At 40.0% G+C, this 19,837-nt stretch overlaps 1 protein-coding gene across 1 annotated transcript in view; it reads right to left on the bottom strand.

Moving 5' to 3' along the window:
* The window catches only part of LOC126245997 (somatostatin receptor type 2-like), a 1,701,965-nt gene that overhangs the window by 1,214,305 nt on the left and 467,823 nt on the right, over positions 1–19,837 (bottom strand). Inside the window, exon 3 of the mRNA XM_049948361.1 lies at positions 13,229–13,272. The gene's annotated coding sequence lies outside the window, so the exon portion shown is untranslated. The remainder of the gene's footprint in view (positions 1–13,228; positions 13,273–19,837) is intronic.

The following is a 19,837-nucleotide window of genomic DNA, read 5'->3' as shown; positions in this document are numbered from 1 at the left end:
TTGCGCAAATGGTAAAGTGAAATTGATACCATTGGACCCACCACCAGAACCATTGTACTCATTGGTTTCAGGAATAGGAACAGATTCTATACACTTTTTGACACATATCCAACAATATAACAATTGCTTTCAAATGACTTCATTTGGGGCAACAAATGTAGTTCGGGAAAATTTTATGCCAACTTTCAAGGTATGTATTATAGCAGTTACTCATAATTATTTTAGCGAACAAAATTTTCTGTCACAAAAGTTAAGATGTGTCACTAATCTTCAATTTCTTAATCACTTATATATCACTTAGTCATCATATTATATGGTGATTCAGTTTCAGTGACACTTTTATTATATTTTATATTTGATAGATATTAGTTCAAACTAAATATATACTTTTTAAGATCAAATATTATTTAAGTTTGATCACTGACAATCCATTAATTTATACCACACCATAATATTTTATTTTATTTACAGATACAAGGGCAAATATATCACAGAGCAGGTTCACTGTTACCAGTGTCAGATAGCGACAACAAATTCCTGCAAATTTATTTTATGGGCAATTCACCACAAGAAATTGATCTGCGTTGTGCACATAACAATTTAGTAAAGAGGTCTATTGTAGAACAATTACAAACTTTATTTCATCAACACAATCAATTGATTATATTGTTTAAAACTGCCCTGGATCTGATGCCATCCGATAATCACAAAATTGTAATCAGAGTTGATAAAACACCTGCAGGTCAACATACAAGACGTTTTAATGCACCAACTATTGATGAAGTTGCTATCGTTGTAGTTGGAGAAAACTTGGAATCCCGTGATATTGTTTTACATCGTCGGAATGATCAATTACAACGTATAAAGGAAACACACCGCTCATATGATGCACTGCAATATCCCATTATATTTTGGCAAGGTGAAGATGGCTACGATTTCTCAATAAAAATGATAAATCCCATTACAGGTAACTAAAATATTAATTTAGCTATGGCGATAATATCTCAGTCATTATATTATGTATTTTAATTTTATATTTGAATGTTATTAAAAGAAAATCTATTTACAGGTTCTGAAACCAACAAAAAAGTCAGTTCAATGAACTATTATTCATACCGCCTAATGATTCGGGAAAATGAAGAAAATCACATATTGAAATGTCGGCGATTATATCACAAATATGTTGTTGACATGTATGTAAAAATTGAAACGGAGAGATTAACATTCATCAGGTTGAATCAAACCAAACTCCGATCTGAAGAGTATATTCACCTTCGAGATGCGATTAATACTGATGGAAATGCACAGAATGTCGGTCGGATGACTATTCTTCCAGCAACATACATCGGAAGCCCTCGGCATATGCACGAATATGCTCAAGATGCCATGTCGTATGTTCGTCATTATGGTACAGCAGATTTGTTCATCACATTTACATGCAATCCGCAATGGATAGAAATCAAGCAGGAGTTATTCCCTGGGCAATCACCCATTGATCGTCATGATATTACAGCCAGAGTCTTTAGACAAAAGTTGAAATCTTTAATGGATTTCATCGTAAAACATAATGTGTTTGGTGAGACACGCTGCTGGATGTATTCTGTGGAGTGGCAGAAACGAGGATTGCCACATGCACACATTTTGATTTGGTGGGTTGAAAAGATAAGGCCAAATGAAGTTGATGCAGTGATATCAGCTGAAATCCCTAATGTACAAGTAGATCCTGGATTGCATGAGGTAGTTATCAAAAACATGATACATGGTCCCTGTGGAACTCTTAATCAAAATTCACCGTGTATGATGGATGGTAAATGTTCAAAACGATATCCACGGACATTAATATCGGAAACAATTACTGGTAATGACGGTTATCCATTGTATCGTCGCAGATCGACAGCAGACAATGGAAAATCAACAATTGTCAAATTAAATCAACAAGATATTGAAATAGATAATCGTTGGATTGTTCCATATTCACCCATTTTATCAAAGACATTCAAAGCACACATCAACGTTGAATCTTGCCATTCAGTGAAATCTATTAAATACATTTGCAAATATGTAACCAAAGGGAGTGATATGGCTGTGATTGGAATTGGTGCAGAGAATTCCAATGATGAAGTTACCCAATACCAAATGGGCCGCTATGTCAGTAGTAATGAAGCAGTTTGGCGAATATTTTATTTTCCTATTCATGAGAGACACCCTTCTGTTGTTCACTTAGCTGTGCATTTAGAAAATGGACAAAGAGTGTATTTTACAGCACAGAACGCAGTACAAAGAGCTGCTCAGCCACCATCTACTACATTAACCAGTTTTTTTGAGACATGCCAAAACGATCATTTCGCACAAACATTGCTATATTCTGAAATGCCAAAATATTATACCTGGAATCAATCCTCAAGGAGATTTATACGACGGAAACAAGGAAAACCAGTTCCAGGACATACAGATGTATATTCCACCGATGCGATTGGCCGGATTTATTCAGTACATCCAAGCAATGATGAATGTTTTTATTTACGACTGCTATTAGTCAATGTACGTGGCCCAACATCATTCCAACAGTTACGAACTGTTCATGGTGAATTGTGTGGATCCTACAGAGAAGCCTGTCAACGTTTGCAATTGCTTGAAAATGACGCTCATTGGGAGCAAACTCTCAATGATGCTGTAATATCATCACACGCTCATCAAATACGAACATTGTTTTCTATAATCATATCTACATGCTTCCCATCAAACCCAATTGATTTGTGGATCAAGTACAAAGATTATATGTGTGATGATATTTTGTATCAAATACGGAATAGAATGGGAAATCCAAATATACAAATCAGTGAAGAAATTTACAATGAAGCATTGATTTCCATTGAGGACATGTGCTTTATAATGTCAAACAAACTATTAATTCAATTAGGCCTGACCGCGCCCAATCGTCCAATGCATGACGCTTTTAATCAAGAGTTGCATCGAGAAAAACTGTATGATCTCAACGCTTTGAAAGAATTAATTCAAACAAATCTTCCACTGTTAACTGAACAACAGAAGTATGTATTTGAAACTCTTATGAAAGTAACAAATGATGAAACTGGAGGGATTTACTTCTTAGATGCACCTGGTGGTACAGGAAAAACTTTTTTGATTTCATTAATATTAGCAACAATTCGCTCACAAAATAAAATTGCACTTGCACTCGCTTCGTCGGGAATCGCAGCAACTTTGCTTGAAGGTGGTCGAACAGCCCATTCAGCACTAAAATTGTCATTAAATATGCAAAGCAATGAAACTCCAACCTGCAACGTTTCGAAGAACTCTGCAATGGCAAAGGTTTTGCAGCAATGTAAATTGATTGTTTGGGATGAATGCACGATGGCACATAAAAAATCTTTGGAGGCTTTAGACAGAACCTTAAAAGATCTACGGAGCAATAATAACCGATTTGGTGGTGCAATGATTTTATTAGCAGGAGATTTTCGTCAAACATTGCCAGTGATTCCACGATCAACGCCAGCTGATGAACTCAATGCATGTCTAAAGTCCTCCAATTTGTGGAAACATGTCAAAGTACTTCATTTAAGCAAGAATATGCGTGTCGAGTTGCGAAATGACCAATCTGGAAACATATTCTCTAAACAACTCATTGACATTGGTAATGGCAAATTTCCTATAGACATGTTGACTGGCTGCATTAACTTTCCTCAAAGTTAACTCGATCAAAAGATGAACTTATTCAGAAGGTGTTTCCAGATGTTTCTCAAAATTACAGAAACCATGATTGGTTGAGCGAACGAGCTATACTGGCTGCAAAAAACATAGATGTAAATGAATTAAATTTCAAAATTCAAGAACAAATTACAGGCGAATTGAGGATATATAAATCAGTTGATTCGGCTACTAATCAAGATGATGTAGTCAACTATCCACCGGAATTTTTAAACTCGCTGGATTTGCCAGGATTGCCACCTCACAATCTACAATTAAAGGTTGGATCGGTGGTTATAATGTTGCGAAATATCAACCAACCGCGTCTTTGCAACGGTACACGGTTAGCGATAAAAAATTACTAAACAATGTGATAGAAGCAACTATACTCAAAGGAAAGTATAAAGGAGAAGATGTTCTCATACCGCGCATCCCAATGATTCCGACTGATGTGCCATTTGAGTTTAAACGACTACAGTTTCCAGTGCGGCTTGCTTTTGCTATGACTATAAACAAGTCCCAGGGGCAATCATTAAGTGTTTGTGGTATTAATCTAGAAAACCCATGTTTCTCACATGGTCAATTGTATGTTGCCTGTTCCCGTGTTGGAAAACCATCAGATTTGTTTATCTATGCGCCAGGTAATCAAACAAAAAACATCGTATACCACAAAGCACTACAATGATAATAATAATAATTATGATTCACATGATTAACAATAAAGCGATTACTTACTTTTAAATCCTTATATATGTTTTATTTAATTATTTTTTATTCACAACGCCCTATCACCAGGGTGACGGTTCTGTTCAGGAGAATTTTTTTAAATACGTAGGCAAAAAAACTGCCATATTACAAATCTTTTTGACAGGACGAAGTCTGTCGGGTCAGCTAGTAAGTGATAAATATATCATTTTATTCGGAAAATTTCAAATTTTATAATGAAATAAAAAGGAATAGTTCAGTATGAAGTTCAGCTGGAGAGAAATGGACATCTCTCAAAGGGGCAATCACAGAAGTTGGATAGAAAATCGTAAGTATAAGCTAGGCAACTGTAAAGGAACCATGGATAACGAAAGAAACACTTCAGGTGATCAATGAGGGAACAAAATACAAAAATGTTCAGTCACATTCAGGAATACACAAATACAAGTCACTTAGGAATGAAATAATTTGGAAATTCAGGGAAGCTAACGCGAAAAAGAAGCATGAAAAATATGGAGCACTCAAAAAAGACATGATTGTCAGAAGGACTGACTCAGTATAAAGAAAAGTCAAAACAATCCTAGGTGAAACCAGAATCAAGGATGGTAGCATTAAGAGTGCAATGGGAATTCCGCGGTGAAATGTAGAGAAGAGAGTGTGTACGTGGAAAAAGTACACTAAAAGCCTCTGTGAGGGGGACGACTTCTCTGAACTTGTCGATGTGATCATCCACACAATTCCGAAGACTGCTAGAGCCGACACATGCGAGAATTTACGCACAGTCAGCAAAACATCGCATGCATCCAAATAGCTGACAAGAAAAGTGCACAGAGAAATGGAAAGAAATTGAGATGGGTCAGATGACTATCGGTTTGGCTTTAGGAAGGGTAAAGGCACCAGAGTCGCGATTCTGATGGCAAGTCTAAAGAAAAATCAAAACACGCTCACGGGGTATGGAGACCTCGAAATTTCAAGGTGAAAAGATATCAGTGAGAAGATTCGCTGACGACATTGCTATACTTAGTCAAAGTGAAGAGTTACAAGATTTGCTGGATGGAATAAGAGTCTAATGAGTACAGAATATGAACTGAAAGCAAATAAAAGAAACGCGAAACTAACGAGAAGTAGCAGAAATGGGAGAACTTAACATCAGGATTGGTGATTACGAAGTAGACGAAGTTAAGGAATCCTGCTACCTACGCAGCAAAATAACCCCTGACAGACGGAGCAAGGAGGACATCAAAAGGATACTGTCACTGACAAAAAGGGCATTCCTGCCCAAGAGAAATCTACCAGTATCAAACATAGGCCTTAATGTAATGTACATAATGGCTAGCGTCAGAACCGATACCTGGGCGTCATTGTTGATGAACGCTGGAACTTTGCAGCCTACATAGACGTAGTTCAAATGGCTCTGTGCACTATGGGACTTAATTTCTGAGGTCATCAGCCCCCTAGAACTAAGAACTACTTAAACCTAACTAACCTAACGACGTCACACACATCCATGCCCGAGGCGGGATTCGAACCTGCCACTGTAGCGGTCGCGCGACTCCAGACTGTAGCGCGTAGAACCGCTCGGCCACTCCGGCCGGCCCATAGACGTAGTAACTCAGAAACTGTTGAGGTATTATATAGTCAGATTGAGATTGGACATCGGACGTTCCATCTTCCTCCAGACTTAATGAAACTATACCAAAACAGTTATTCTTTTTTTGGGGAGGGGGGTGGGGGTCATCAGGCTTCTGACTGATTTGAGGCGGACCGCCATGAATTTCTCTCCTATGTCAGTCTCTTCATCCGAGAGTAGAACTTGCAACCTACCTCCACAATTATTTGCTGGATGTATTCCAATATCTGTCTTCCTCTACAGTTTTTGCCCTCTACAGTTTTTGCCCTCTACAGCTACCTCTAGTACCGTGGAAGTCGTTCCCTGATGTCTTAACAGATGTCCTATCATCCTGTCCCTTCCCCTTATCAGTATTTTCCACATATTCCTTTCCTCTCCGATTCTGCTCAGAACCTCCTCATTTCTTACCTTATCAGCCGACCTAATTTTCAACATTCGTCTCTAGCAACACATTTCGAATGCTTTGATTCCCACTTGTTCCGGTTTTCCATGTTTCACTACCATACAATGCTGCACTCCAGATGTACATTCTCCGAAATCTATTCCTCAAATTAGGGCGTAGGTTTGATACTGGTAGACTTCTCTTGGCCAGGAATGCCCTTTTTGCCATTGCTAGTCTGTTTTTGAAGTCCTCCGTGCTCCGTCCGTCATTGGTTATTTTACTGTCTAGGTAGTAGAATTCCTTAACTTCATCTACTTTGTGACCATCAATTCCGATGTTAAGTATCTCGCTGTTCTCATTTCTGCTACTCCTCATTACTTTCGTCTTTCTTCGATTTACTCTCAGTCCGTATTCTGTACTCATTAGACTGTTCGTTCCATTCAGCAGATCATGTAATTTTTCTTCAATTTCACTCAGGATAGCAATGTCATCAGCGAATCGTATCACTGATATCACTTACCTTGAATTTGAATTCCACTCCTGAACCTTTATTTCATTTTCATCATTGCTTCTTCGATGTACGGATTGAACAGTAGGGACGAAAAATTACTTCCCTGTCTTGCACCCTTTTTCATCCACGCAATTTGTTCTTGGTCATCCACTCTTATTATACCCTCTTGGCTCTTGTACATATTGTATATTACCCGTCTCTCCCTGTAGTTTACCTATATTTTTCTCAGAATTTCGAACATCTTGCACCGTTTTACATTATCGAATGCTTTGTCCAGGTCGACAAATCCTATGAACATGTCTTGATTTTACTTTAGTCTTGCTTCCATTATCAATCGCAACGTCAGAACTGCCTCTGTCGTGCCCTTCCATTTTCTAAAGCCAAACTGATCGTTATCTAGCACATCCTCAATTTTCGTTGCCATCCGTCTGTATATTGTTCTTAAATGGTTCGAAGTGACACTTTTTTTCAATTACTGGTCACATGTCCTGTGGATACACGTTTTGTGTCTTGAATGCAGTGGTTTCCGTTGCCTCCTGCATCCTCATAACGTTGATCATTGCTGACTCTTCCACCTTTAGGGCAGTTTCGCATCTCTAGGACAACAGAATGCCCTGAAGTTCTGCGCGCTCCTACGCCCTCTTGACAAGGCCGTTGGCCGTATGAGGGATACTTCTTATGCTGGAGTCTTCGGCCGCCAATGCTGATTATTAGGTAACATGTAAGTAGTGGCGGGATTCGAACCCGGGACCGAGGACGTTTTAATTACTAATCAAAGTCGCTGCCCCCATACCACATTTTTGTTGTTGCTCACATTTGGTTCTATATTGTTCGTTGAATTTGTTCAGGGTGGACGTCCGATGACACCCGTTCAGGTTGTTCATTGATCCGTACACTCAGTGTTTTTATTACAGAGGATAGCTAACCCTCTGACCGAACACGCTGAGCTACCGTGCCGGCTGGTTGTACTAATGTCTAGTGTGGGTTACGGTTCTGGCGTCTGGACACACAGGCTTGCGAGAGTCATGCCTGACAAGGCTGTGGGGAGAGTACAGTGTAATATTATCATACACTCTGTTGGGCATACAGAACTTCTCCATATGGGTCTTTATTAGAGCTAATGAAGCTTTGACCCGTTGGTATCAAAATAAGAGAACACGCTGCATGATATTGAGTCAAAGAGGGGAAAATTGAGAAGAAGGCTGAACTTCTGTGGGTTGCAGTTGGAGATAAGGCAACTATTAAGAGGCGGGGAGAAGAGCTTTGACTAGAATCCTGGGAAGCAGAGGCATCTGCAAGGAGGACCTTTATATTGCTGCCAAACATTAGGGAACGTTTGCAATTAAAGTACTTCAAACCAAGTAGGAGGCTGCTGCATTTTCTTACAGGGCAGGGACCATTCGCGGCTTATTTATGGCGGTTTGGGAAGCGGGCTACACCTGCGCGTGGATGTGGAGCTGTAGAGCTCATTCTCGACCACACTGTCTATATGTGCCGCACATATGATGATGTAGCAGCCTAACATAGACAAAGACTTACTCATCATGACGAGAGGAAACTTTTCATATATTAAACAGCTTCGCTGATGAAATCCCACAGAAGATCTTGAGGGAATTCCTACGGAAAAATGACCACTAGCTGAAGATAGAAGATGAAGCTAAGTCTCACCTCTCCGTTGCCGCTAGGGCGTGGACTGTCCGCCATTAACGACGGAATCCGCCACATCTCGAAACGGGAGGATTTTTATGAATTTGACAATAGCACTTAATTTAGTAGTAGTGTGGAATTAGATTCAGCACTGTACGTACATCATTTTGGAAAGTTATCTTTTCAGAAGACTGAAACGAGTAAAAAGCGTTTTAGGCCCAGTGCCACGTAGCTCGTTGGACACCGACCGATAGACTGTGATAGATTTGTACATTTTTTGGCACCATCTGTAACGCTGCAGGCGGTAAATGGTAGATATTAGTAATAAAGAACTTAGTAGTACTGGTAACAGGCTATTCGGTTTTTTTATTTGTCATTGGAACTGAAAATTTTGCTGCCTGTGGTATCGCTGCAGTTGTATGTAAAATAATAGCACCTACTAAGTAGTTCAGGTAGTGGGTTTATTGTAGGTTTTAACAAGAAATATTGGAAAACCAAGATGAAAATGTCCAAAGCAATCAGAACATTCATTGTAAGTACCTCTGCTGTATAGCTACTATGCATTTTCCTGCTTACATTTTTTATTCTTTTCCTTTCTGAATACACATCAGTTAAAGTATGGTCGCTTTAGGGCAACATGGCACACAAAATATCCAACGTCAGTATAGCAGTTCGTCCTGTAATGAAACCACCTGATGATGAGCAGAAGTTGGAAACCGATAATGGCAAGGAACAATAAACTATGTTACACAAAATATGGTAACTCTTTTTATAATACATATTGTAATACAAGCAGGCAGTTCGCATAATGTTAAGTGTTGACAAAATATCTGTGTAGGATTAAGATAAACACCGTTATCATGAGCCCACAAAATACTACTGACAAGAGAGTGCAGGAATTACCAGTCAGAGCCACTGTGTATTACAACAAAAATAATGTAAAAATTTCTATATTATTGTTTACTCAAAATTGAATCATTAGTGGAGATGTCCTAGTCTCGTATATTATAGCTTGCATTACGATGACAATATTTACAACGTTGGAAAATCGTATTTCATGTGATAACGAATACTGGGGAGCGGTGTCATCCGAGTAAGCTCCTCTTTAATCACGCCTCTCGTTGACGTCACAGTTGAAAAAGTTACGAATTGAGCCCTAATTCCATTTTACGATGTTCATATTTCGAGTGTTCGTATCTAACGACAAGTTACAGTGATGGCAACATATGTTTAACGCTCATGCTTTATTACAGAGCTTACACACTCGCAAAATTGACGGATAACCGTAGCGTTCATCTGTCCCTCGTAAATACGCGCGCAAAAATTATGTGCTTCGTTTGGATTAATTATAAATGAAAACGTACGGCAGCGAAGTGCTTTGAAATTATCACGTATCACAAACACAGTCTCTTCTCTTGGAGTTGAGCTGAGAGAGACTGCAATTGAGAGAAGGGCCACTCGGTTTTTTTTTTTTAATATTATGCTGTAGCAGTGGTAACAGAACGGTACGCTTACTCTCTCACATACAGATTTATTTCACAGACTAGATTAGCGCTCGTTGCTTCGCTCGCGTAGGCTGAATAGTATGCAAAGATTTATTTTGTTTTTCTTTAATCGAATTTTTAAGCTATTCACAAGCTGCAGTACCTTCCAAACATTTCGCGCTAATTAAGGCCATTGAAGCATGGTCTTTTCCGAATGCATTTCTGACGATTCCGGCAGCAGGAATCCAAGGTTTTTGTTAATCATGCCTTTTGCATTCTTGTGGTGATATGTCCACGGAGACTTTCTTCCCCTACACATATTCTTATATATAACGAAATATTATCTTACAAGTAATCCCATTGGTGGTGAATTTCCGAAAACAGTAAAATCTGAATTTTTTGTTTCTAGCAGAGAAGCGACAAATTTTCACAGATTTAACTTTGAAAATTATCATAATGAAATAATTTCATAAACCTTTTTATTCCGTATTTCGCTCCCTTACAGCGCTGAATTTCCAAAAACACTGAAACACATACTTTTTAATTTCTATTCGAGAAGTCAAATATTAATCTTCATTGATGTAATTCAAAAATGCTTTAATAGTCATTCAATAAAGATTTATTTTCGAAAAAAATTTTATCCACTATTGTATCCGTTAGTTGTTGATTCCGAAAAATGCTGAAACACGTAGTTTTTTAATTCTGACTGAGAAACCAAATACCAATTTTCACAGTTCTAGCTTCAAATTGCCTTGTAGCGAAATACTCTCAAAATGCCTTTCATTCCGTATTTCACCCTCTTCCGAGTGGAATTTCGAATAATCCTTTGTTAAAAGTCGCCTGGAGTATGAGTTTCACGCCCTCTCCAAATATCAAGTTTCGATGCTTAGCGGTTTCGGCTGGACGACGGTGAGTCACTTAATCAGTCAGCGCCTATCTCACCCCTTTAGGGGATGAATTTCCAAAAGTGAAACAAGTATATATTTTTTTTCTTTTCCAACTGAGAAACCAAATTGCAAATTTCAAAGATTTAGCTATAAATGCTTTAAAATTAAATATTTTCAAAAACCATTTCATCTCCTATTTCATCTCCTCTAAAAAGACTGAAGTGCGTATATGCATATTTTTATCTCTAACAGAGACTCCAGACACAAATTTTCATAGATTTAGCTTCTAAACTGCTCGCATAATGAAATATTTCCATGAAAACCTTCATTTGCTATTTCACTCCTATAGGCGCTGGATTTCCAAAAACAGTAAACACACATTTGGTTATTTCCAAGGGCGAAGCCAAATTCTAATGTTCATAGAATTAGCTTTAAAGATGCTTTCATGATAAAATATTTCACTCCCTATTCCACTCCCTTATGGTTTCAGTTTCTGGAAAACACTGAAACACGCGCTTTTTTATTTTGTAGCCGAGAAGTCAAATAGCAGTGTTCATAGTTGTAGATTTAAAAATACTTTAGAAGTTCTTTAATATTCATTTATTTTCAACACAACTTTCACCTAATGTTTCACCCACATGGGAGCTATGTTTCCAAAAATGCTGAAATACGTCCTTCGTTACTTCTGACTGAGAAACCAATTATCAGTTTTCATAGTCCTAGCGTCAAAATTGCCTTCATAGCGACATACTTTCATAAAGTCTTTTACCCCCTGTTTCACCTTTTAGGAGTCGGATTTCGAACAGTCCCTTCTCAAACGTTGCCTAAAATTTAAGATCAACACCCTGTCCAAATTTCAAGTTTATCTCCTTAGCGATTTGGGCTGGGTGATGAAGAGTCAGTGAATGAATCAGTCAGTTGGGACACTAACTTTTATATATAGAGATTACGTATGGAATCATAGACGGTCTATAAAGATCACAAGATTCTGTAAATTTGGCTCCCGTAGTCCCTCAGCCGATTAAGTGTTGGCTTCCATGATACTGAAATGTACTCATGAAATGTTAGATGTTCTCGTTGCTGGAGGTATGTACGTCCGAAAGGAGGTGAAGCTCTGCCGCTCGCGAATGATGTTGTTGTTGTTGTGGTCTTAAGTCCAGAGACTGGTTTGATGCAGCTCTCCATGCTACCCTATCCTGTTCAAGCCTCTTCATCTCCCAGTACCTACTGCAACCTACATCCTTCTGAATCTGCTTAGTGTATTCATCTCTTGGTCTCCCTCTACGATTTTTACCCTCCACGCTGCCCTGCAATGCTAAATTTGTCATCCCTTGATGTCTCAGAACATGTCCTACCAACCGGTCCCTTCTTCTCGTCAAGTTGTGCCACAAACTCCTCTTCTCCCCAATTCTATTCAATACCTCCTCATTAGTTATGTTATCTACCCACGTAATCTTCAGCATTCTTCTGTAGCACCACATTTCGAAAGCTTCAATTTTCTTCCTGTCCAAACTATTTATCGTCCATGTTTCACTTCCATACATGGCTACACTCCATACGAATACTTTCAGAAACTTCCTGACACTTAAATCTATACTCGATGTTAACAAATTTTTCTTCTTCAGAAACGCTTTCCTTGCCATTGCCAGTCTACATTTTATATCCTCTCTACTTCGACCATCATCAGTTATTTTACTCCCCAAATAGCAAAACTCCTTTACTATTTTAAGTGTCTCATTTCCTAATCTAATTCCCCCCGCATCACCCGACTTAATTCCACTACATTCCAGAAATACTAGAGCGTCAGACCGGCTTAAGAAGAATTATGCTTCATTCTGTTAATAGATTCTAGTGCTACATCAATTGTGTAGTGTAACGATGTGGGGATATGGAGCTGGGAATGAATCCGTTTTGTTTCAATAGCGATGAATTGAATGTTTTGAACCGCTAAGTGGAGAAAGTAGTTTGTTCGTGATGAATATCTAGTATACTTTGGCTTGTGGGTATGTGAAATGCTGTAAGCTGACAGGTTGCAAAAAATGACTTTTGAGCCAGAAAAGACAAACTTAATTAAAAAATGATTCCGTAAATATTAATGTATTTCTTTAGGAAGTCCTTAGAAATTCTGAGAAACTTCAAACAAATGAACAGTACAATTTTAGAACTAGAAAGTGCACAGCTGAAGATAGCATATGGAAACAAATGAACAATACAATTTTAGTCTCAGAAACTGAACAGTTTTACTCTGAAGAAGCAAACTGTTAAGATTTAACTCACACCAGTGGTTCCTCTTCATCACAGATTAACAAGCACAGCATTACCTGAAACAGAGAGAAATACATTTCCGTCAGCAGATGTTGCATGTGAGTAAAGTAACATTCAGTTATGAGCTCAGAGCAGAGAATGAGACGCTCTCAAAGAACACTATAAAACAAAAGGCAACGACTAAAGAAGTACCAACAAATTTACGAAACAACTCCCAGCTGCATTCAAGTAACAGTAATATAACCCTGTGTACCCAGGCCAGCCCAAATAATAGTCCTAAATTGCAAGTCGGACTCGAATCCAATAAACAGGAATATTTGTAACACAAAAAGACAGAAATCCTCAGCAATGTACGTATCTTGCAGTTTTTAAATACATATGAAACTGTTCTGAAGCGGAACGGCTTCAACTGAGACAGGGAAACTGAACTTGGGTTCAAGCTGAGTACACGTTACAGACACAACTCGTAAAACCACGAATTATCCACAGAGAACATAGGCAACACACAGCCATAAGCGTGAAGGAAAACAAATTTCCGAACGTCACTACCACTAAACGCCCGTTAGCTACACTGGTGTTAACTGGAGCATAAAACATACATTAAAGCTCCAAGTAGCTTCTCGTATAGTTGAAACCTCCCCTTAAAAAAATTAATGAATTACTGTGCTGATAAACCTCTTACGTTATTTGATTTTCAAACAGCTGAGCAAAACTGAACGTACTCAGACATTTCTCTCTTTACTTATTCTGATCATCACTAAACTGTCACACAATATTTTTAGCGCAACGCAATCTGACTTTCAATAATCCCTACAAAAGAATGGCCGTGACTAACAATAACATATACCTTTCGTGAATCACTTACCGGTAGCTCACAAAAATCTTCGTTACTCGAACTACTGCAATACAGCGAGCGCCAATACTGCCAGCTAAATAAAAGATTCTAACTACTGAAGACACTAACTACTGATAGGCATAGTTAGCAAATGAAAGATTTTGATAGAGAACAAACAATGTATTTACCTTAATAATATTCAAAAGTCATAATATATGTATCAGTTCATGATATCCAGTATTACAAATTTACTCTATCTGATGGACACACGTCCAGATCGTCCGCTCTCGAAATTCTGTCATCTCTCTCCTCACATCCACCACTCCTGGCGGCTCACCTCCAACTGCGCAACGCTACGCGCTGTTCACATCTAACTGCGCAACACTTCAATAGCGAATATTCCAAGAATGCCAACCAGCCACAGACTGCACACAGCACAGCCAGTGATTTTCATATAGAGCGCTACGTGGCGTTACCAACATAAAAACCTAAACAGCCTACTTACACAGTCTGCGCTTTAAAAGGCTCACCAAAAGAGTGCAAGTGGCTCAGCCATTCTACTGTATCTACAACTGCTGCAGACACCAAATACCACGCGTAATACGAAGGATGTCTTCCAGCAGTTTCGAGCCTCATGCTTCTCAGGCATGTAAAGTGAAAGATTGACAATGCAGACTTTTAATCGAAGAGCTATTCGATTCAGGCAGTTTCCGTCAGCATCCACGTTCAACATGTGCGCCAGGAGCTGCTGCTAGGCGGCCATTCTCCTGTTGCCAGCGAGGAGCAACTGGCACCGAACTAATCCGTGGCGGCCTAAGTTGACGTGGCCGACCACACGCGTCTCCCCTGGCGGGGTGCTGCGCAGGCTGCTGCTTAGCTACGGGCAAAGAGGTTGAATACCGCTTTAGATCGCATACCGAAAGCGCGTATGACTTACTATGTAATTGCACTTCAAGATGAATGTACAGAGGGAAAAGTTATAAGTACTGCAAGAACTGGAGTGGACTTTGATCCTCAAGTCGATAACGGTGTTGCTCATTTGAGAGTGATTAAACCGGTACTGTGGGAACTCTACTATGATTTGAAAGAATACAGATCGTAACAGAGATGAGCGATGATCAGGGACCTGTGTCATAAACAATAACGAAGGCTGAGACGGGTGAAACTGCTCGATAATAGAAGCAAAAACGTTCCAGTAACTCAGACCAATTAAAAGAACTGTTATACGTATCGTCCTTGCTCTTGCATCCAATACTGCAGTCGACTCTGCAGTAAGTTGCGAATTCTTTCAAACATACGCTGATTATCTCATAAATATTGTCAAAACTGTGCATTTCGCTCTCCCAGTTCTTCAGTCCTATCAACCGGAGGGCTAGAGATGAGCCTGGATAGAAAAATCCAGAGAATTAAGGTCAGCTGGTCTTAGAGCCCAAGGTAAAGATCCGGTTCGACCCACCCATCCTAGACCATATCGGGGCTTTAAATGTCGTCTTACATCTGCAACAAAACATGCCTGAGTCCGACTCATGCATGTACGACATTCCCCGGCCATGGTCCGTGGATTAAAGTTGAACCCTATTATATGAAGACATGATCGAAAAGTTTTCATATGTACTAACAAGGACAATACGCCATAGAGAAATCAATGGCGGCTCGTAACTACGGCGATTCCTAAGAACAAAATGGTGCAAATGGCTCTGACCACTATGGGACTTAACATCTGAGGTCATCAGTCCCCTAGAACTTAGAACTACTTAAACCTAATTAACCTAAGGACGACACACACATCCATGTCCGAGGCAGGATTCGAACCTGCGAACGTAGCAGTCGCGCGGTTCCGGACTGAAGAGCCTACAACCGCTAGGCCACCGTGGCCGGTTTCCTAAACACATATTCAAAATTTTATCGTAAGTGGCCCATGTTTATGGGAACGTTTTTGCTTCTGTTACAATGTACTTTAACCGTGTCACTTTGTCAAAAGCTTATTTCGCAGTCGGGAGGTGTAGGTGGAAGTTCTGTCATCGTATTGTGAATGTAGTGTATGTGGACACAGAAGTTAAAAAAATGTGCACCACTTCCGAAGACGTAACTCTCACACAACACATACTATAGAGAAGTAAAGACACAAAGCAGTTTTACAAAGTAAGTACACAAGCATTTCTAGAATAAAGAACTGTTCAAATGTGAGCTGAATAGCTGAGTAATCTAATGTGGCTTCCACTGAGAACAAAGTCTCTATGCAACAACTGACAATCCCTGTCACTCTTCCATCTTAAAGCAGATATAAACTGGAAAAGTAGACTTGTTTGACAACATTATAATTTTCCACTGTAATCCAAATTCCGTGTGCTTTGCCTCACTGAAGCCTCCTGTTACAAAATTTACATGTTTGACATCAGAAACTGTACCACGAATGTTGTTTTTTTGCAACATTCTGATCCAGTTGTGACTGCATTTTACAGACAAGTATTAAGCGTTGCGTCTCCAGTAGTTTGCTTACGATTGTAACTTTTATGAGGGAAAGGGTGTATGAGAGGAATGCAGTTTTTAAGCCATTCTGTTCAATCTATACATCCAACCAGCAATGGCGGAATAAGATTCACTGATGACAGTGCTATCCGCAGTGAAAATGATGAAGAATTACGGGTTCTGCTGAATGAAATGAAGAGTCTAATGAGGACAGAATATGGATTGAGAGTAAATCGAACAAAGACGAAAACAACGAGAAGTAGGATAAATAAGAACAGAGAGAAATTTACCATCAGATTCGGTGATCACGAGGTAGATGTAGTTAAGTATCTCTTCTACTTATGTAGCAAAATAATTCATCAAGGTCGGAGCAAGGAGAACATAAAAAGCAGACTGGCACTGGCAAAAAAGGCATTTCTAACGAAGAGAGGTCTACTAGTGTTGATAATGACCCTTAATTTGAGGAAGGAATTTCTGAGAATGTAAGTCCGGAGCACAACATTGAGTGGTAGTGAAACATGAGCTGTGGGAAACCAAAAAAGAAGAAAATCTAAGTATTTGGAATGTGGTGTTACAGAAGAATAAGTGGAAAGCTAAGGTATGGAACGTGGAGGTTCTCCGTAGAATTGGCGAGGAAAGAAATACATGGAAAACCAGGGAATAACTTCCATGGTACTAGAGGGTGCTGTAGAGTGTAAAACTGTAGAGGCAAGCATTGATTGGAATATGTGCAGCAAATAACTTAGGACATAGGATTCATGTGTTATTCTGAGATGAAGAGGTTGGGGCTGGAGAGGAACTCATTGCGTGACGCATCAAATAGTCAGAAGAAGTAGAATGATGAATAAAAAAAAAGGGTAAAGTGCACCTCTTCCTGAGAGAAAGGGATTTTACACTGTTGAAATTAAAATTGCTACAAGAAGAAGAAATGCAGATGATAAACGGGTATTCATTGGGCAAATATATTATACTATTACTGACATGTGATTACATTTTCACGAAATTTGGGTGCATAGATCCTGAGATATCAGTATCCAGAACAAACCACCTCCGGCCGTAATAACGGCCTTGATACGCCTGGGTATTGAGTCAAACAGAGCTTGGATGGCGTATACAGGTACAGCTACCCATGCAGCTTCAACACGATACCACACTTCATCAAGAGTAGTGACTGGCGTATTGTGACTAGCCAGTTGCTCGGCCACCGTTGACCAGAAGTTTTCAGTTGGTGAGAGATCTGGAGGATGTGCTGGCCAGGGCAGCAGTCGAACATTTTCTGTATCCAGAAAGGCCCGCACAGTACCTGCAACATGCGGTCGTGCATTATCCTGCTGAAATGTAGGGTTTCACAGGGATCGAATGAAGGGTAGAGCCACGGGTCGTAACACATCTGAAATGTAACGTCCACTGTTCAAAGTGCCGTAAATGAGAACAAGAGGTGACCGAGACGTGTAACCAATGGCACCTCATACCATCACGCCTGGTGATACGACAGTATGGCGATGACGAATACACGCATCCAATGTGCGTTCATCGCGATGACGCCAAATACGGATGCGACCATCATGATGCTGTAAACAGAACCTTGATTCATCCGAAAAAAAGACTATTTGCATTCGTGCACCCAGATTCGTCGTTGAGTACACCATCGCAGGCGCTCCTGTCTGAGATGCAGCGTCAAGGGTAACCGAAGCCATGGTGTCCGAGCTGATAGTCCATGCCGCTGCAAACGTCGTCGAACTGTTCGTGCAGATGGTTGTTGTCTTGCAAACGTGCCCCTGATAGTGATAGGAGGCCGTTGGGATCCAGCACGGCGTTCCATATTGCACTCCTGCACCCACTGATTCCATATTCTGCTAAGTCACTGGATCTCGATCAACACGAGCAGCAATGTCGCGATACGATAAACCGCAATTGCGATAGTCTACAATCCGACCTTTATCAAAGTCGGAAACGTGGTGGTACGATTTCTCCTCCTTACACGAGGCATCACAACAACGTTTCACCAGGCAACGCCGGTCAACTGCTGTTTATGTATGAGAAATCGGTTGGAAACTTTCCTCATGTCAGCACGTTGTAGGTGTCGCCACCGGCGCCAACCTTGTGCGAATGCTCTGAAAAGCTTATCATTTGCATACCACAGCATCTTCTTAATGTTGGTTAAATTTCACGTCTGTAGCACGTCATCTTCGTGGAGAACGAATGGCATATATTTTTTTCGAGTGATGTAATTACAAATTAACAATTTAAATTTTTTTCTCTTAGTTGTACTGTAAAGTTCGTTTCTTGCCAGATTTCATGATTACAGGTCAAGGGGGAAGTACCTTATAGGTTTCTACGAGTTAGTCTGAGAGCGTCAAAATATGTAATATAAACGGCCGTATCTTTTCAGTGCACTTACTTAGGAGCTTCAATTTTTTATACCATCAAGGCTCAAGTGGTTCAAATGGCTCTATGCACTATGGGACTTAACATCTGTGATCATCAATCCCCTAGAACTTAGAACTACTTAAACCTAACTAACCTAAGGACATCACACACATCCATGCCCCAGGCAGGATTCGAACCTGCGACCGTAGCTGACGCGCAGTTCCAGACTGAAGCGCCTAGAGCCGCTCGGCCAGTGTTGTCGGCTATCATCAAGGTAACGTAAAACTTAGCATGTGGCATAAATTTGAACCTGATTCGTCTACCCGATCCTGAGAAAAAGGTTTTTTAACCAATGACCAGACAACGGACAACAAAGTGATCGCGTAAGGGTTCCGTTTTTGATGGTTGGGGTATGGAACAAAAAATTAATAAATAAATAAAATAAAGTAAAAAAAAACCTGTAAACTTACTTGTGCCTCATCATTAATCCTGAGCCACTGCACAATCCTGCTCGATTTTTTGGAGACTGCACTTGGGTGGAGCTTATAAAACATTATAAATGAATACTAAAGCAAATATCCGCTTCTGTATGAATGCTACGAGCACTGCTAAATTAATTTCGTGGAAAATAAAGGAGAATCTGCGCAGAAGAACCGTTCTCTCTGCCAATATTTTCTGGCTTTGTTCCCCGCTGCGCTTCAGGGTCTTTTCGGATGTTTTGCTATCGCTGTCTGTCTGTCGATGCGACCCTGAACGGGGACGTTCTTCTGTGCGACACGTGGCGCCGCGGCATTGTCTGCCGGCAACGCGACGCGACAGCCGTCTCTCACCACATTGCTCACATCCTTTGCCAGAACTGCGGTCGGTGAATCACGTGCTGTGCTTCTCGAAGTGAGATGGCAACGAACCGCTGTCATCTGTCAGTGGGACAAACAGACCCTTGCACT

This window comes from Schistocerca nitens, chromosome 1 (genome assembly GCF_023898315.1).
Source record: "Schistocerca nitens isolate TAMUIC-IGC-003100 chromosome 1, iqSchNite1.1, whole genome shotgun sequence".
Taxonomy (NCBI): domain Eukaryota; kingdom Metazoa; phylum Arthropoda; class Insecta; order Orthoptera; family Acrididae; genus Schistocerca; species Schistocerca nitens.
The sequence above is the reverse complement of the archived record's forward strand: the minus strand, read 5'-3'. Positions and strand labels throughout refer to the sequence as shown.